The sequence below is a fragment of the Panthera uncia genome, chromosome D4 (genome assembly GCF_023721935.1).
Source record: "Panthera uncia isolate 11264 chromosome D4, Puncia_PCG_1.0, whole genome shotgun sequence".
Lineage (NCBI taxonomy): Eukaryota > Metazoa > Chordata > Mammalia > Carnivora > Felidae > Panthera > Panthera uncia.
In genome coordinates, this window is record NC_064807.1 from 38,647,732 (window position 1) to 38,651,255 (window position 3,524).

Sequence of the window (3,524 nt, forward strand, 5' to 3'; positions counted from 1 at the left end):
GGGGGGGAAGGAAGGGAGAGGCGGGACTTGGAGATCTTGTCTGTCCCGTCTCAAGTTCAATGGCAGTTCTTCTAACCGGAGGAGAAGATGGCCATGTTCACAGCCCTAATAATAATTCCAATCACACCACTTCGGCATCTTGTGTCAAAGTCGAAACTGGCTTCCCCGCCCCCTTCAACCTGAAAGCTGCCAAGTCCTCACACACTCCGCATTCAACCACAACTTAATGGATGGGATATTGTGCATTAAAATGTGTCCCAGACGTACTGGCGAAGAGAGCACAAGGGAAAAGGGAGGCGCACGCGCGCGCACACACTCCCACACACACACACACACACACACACACACACACACACACACTTAGGCAAAGGGGTAAAAAATCCTAGAGCAAAAACAGCGGGGCTTAAAAAAAAAAGTACTAGGAGCGGGAAGAAATCCATCATAATCTTTTTTAAACGGGGAGGGAGGTGAAGAAGGAGGGCTAACAATTCGATCCTGCCACTTCAGGGACCAGGTGGGGGATACTAAGCTTGGGAACAAATATTGATTTTAAAAACAACACACCAATCAGAGCTAAATAAATACTACTACCCTCACTTATTTTTTAAAAATGCACTTTTAAATGAGAATATGTTACAAAGCTCTGCATATTCACCTTAAAGCGAAGGAAAAGGACTACAAAAAGAATGGGCTACGGGGTACAACTAAAGTATCACTTACAGTAATTTTTCCAGCATTAGGAGGAGGAGGAGAAAGAGGAGGAAATAAGAAATGAAGCAGGGAAAAGGCTACATTTTACACTATTTGGGCTGACAATGTTATCCAGTGATTCCCACCATCAAAGTGTGACACATAAAGTTACTAAAGCTATAATATATATTATATACATGTATGTGTAATGATACATATAGTATATATATGATATACAAATATACTATACACTATATGTACTATACACTATATACGTACTATATACATATATACTATATGTATCATTACACACACATACACACACACACACAATTGCTTTGGTCTGGGCTCAACCTGTAAAGCAGAAATGACATTTAGATAAAACAGTCACTTCACAATGCACATACAGGAAAACAAATTGTGTCTGGAGTGGAAGGGGGTGCAAGGGACGAACAAGACGAGCAAATAAAACCCATCATTTCAAAGCCACATACCATTGCACTGTTTTGCATTAAATAAAATGGATCTTGAGTCTGCAACAGAACCCTGGGCCGCTGACTTCACGTGTCTCAGGTACAGATTTGTGGATTTTCTCAAGGGTTGTTTGGGTGTCGCTTTTTGTATTTGCTTAAAAAAAAAAAAAAAAGGCAATCCTGGAGTAGTCTTTTATTTTTTTAAATTATTGTTTCTGCAATGCCCCAATTCTTGGCCTGAGAAGAAAAGGCGGTAAAAGTCAAGTCTAAAAGCAAGTAGCCCCCTCAGTCTGGATATCCAGTTTTCCTTCCTCTCAATTGCAGAAGACTGTTTCTCGTGGTTGACTTGAACGCCGTCCAGAGAGAGAGAGAGAGAGAGAGAGAGGTGTGTGTGTGTGTGTGTGTGTGTGTGTGTGTGTGTGTGTGTGTGTTTGGTGGGTTTTATTGTTGTTTTAGCAGGGCTGCTCTAGAGGTGGGGGCAACCTCCCCTCCCCGGCTTCGGGCGCGCTCCGCAGGGCCAGCGGCCGCGGCCGCGGGGTCGCGCGCTCGCCCCTTCCCCGCCCTTGGATTGGCCTGGCCAGCGGCGGAGCTGCCCCGGAACCGCCACCCACCCGCGCACCCTTTCCGCGCCCGGGCCGCGCTCGTCCCGCCGCCGCCGCCGCCGCCTCCCAGCCTTTTTCTTTCTCCGGCTCGCTGGCCGCCCGGCCCCGCCCCGTCCCGGCCGCCCCGGCGCGCGGGAAGCGCGGCTCTTCGCTTCCGCCTGGCGGCGGGAAGGAAGCCGAAAGGAGGAGCCGGGGGCGGGCGCGCGGCGATGCATATTCATCAGGGCGCCCGCGGCGGCGGAGGCGGGAGCGGGCCCGAGTGGGTGTGGCGGCCTGCGCGGCGCGGGCGCCCTTCGCGAGTGGCGGCTCTGCTCTTTGTGCGGCCCGGGAGGGGCAGGAGCGCGGGGAGGGCGGGCGAGGAGGGCGGCGCCGCCTGTCTGCGGGGCCGCGCCGCTCCGCGCGCCTTTGTGCTCCCGGGGTCACGGGGCCTCCCCGCCGGCTTGCGGGAGGGGAGAGCGGGGCCGAGCTGCCGCGCGAGAGTCTCCACCAAATAACAGTGATGATTACGGAATCGGTGTTACTCCCCTATTTCCCGCCACGTTGCTCGGTCAACTTCGCAAGGCCGCGTTTGTTTCCGTGTGAGAGGAGTTCTGAAATGTTCCTCCCGGTCAAGCGTTATCATTACAGCAAAACCACCAGAAGGAGAGCACTCTTGACTTCTATTTATATGCATCCATGTGAATGTCAATAATCTAGGGGTGGGTGGGAGAAATAATCAGCACCAAAGAAATACACAACCCTTGGGTCCCTGGGAGTAAACGCTCTTGGTGAGGTTCGGTAGACAGTTCATGTTCATAAACAAAGTGGTTTTGATCAGTATTTTTAAGGTTAAAGGTACGTAGTGTTTCTGTTTAGTTTTTAAGTAATCCGGTTATTTTCATTTTAGGCATCTGTGGTGTGGTAAAAGAATGCTTAACGGTGAGATTAAATTATTATGTAATCCTGATTTAAAATCGAAGTATTAGAAGTAAAAATATAACATTAGCCCTAAATTTACATGGTACTAACCCACGTGTGTTTAGAAAAAGATTTTATTACAGAGATTTTGACTAATTATGTAATTGCACAACAGACAATAGCTTCAAATATCCTCTAAAATCCCTGTTCAATTATGTGATTACCAGTGGGACCGGAATAGCTCCCGATGAATTGTTCTTATCTTTCCACTAAATGTGAGCATGGCACTTTTTAATCCCAGTTGTGTTTACCCTCAAAGTCCAAGAGAACTTAAACAACATTGTGCAGGTTCTTAGTTTCTACAATACACAGTATAAAACAAGAAAGATATTTTGACCTCGTTAAAAAAAAAAAACAGATTTTTTTTTTAATATCTGCATGTAGATATACAGACACACTATATAAATGTTTGGCTATTTTCAATGATAGTAAGTGGAAAACTAGAAACTATTTTGACCCATTTGGACTTCAGGAAATGCCAAATATAAAAATAGGTTATTGGTTTAATGTTTCCCAATTTCTCCTCTGAAAAAAACTAACACAGTATGTATCTAAACAGCTTTGGGAAGGGAGTTGAGGTTGGGGATACACGTATGTACACATACACATGTGCATGTATATATCTCTACACTCAGCTATAACTTCCCAAGGAAAATTAATTGTTAACATCTTTTTCCAAGATACGTAATTTTAACCACTCGGCTAGTGTAGCTATAACTCAGTCTACTCAGGCAGTCAATTCAAGGGTGTAACAAACAGATCTGTTTGCATTCTAGCATTTCCTAATAGTAGTTTCATGGTT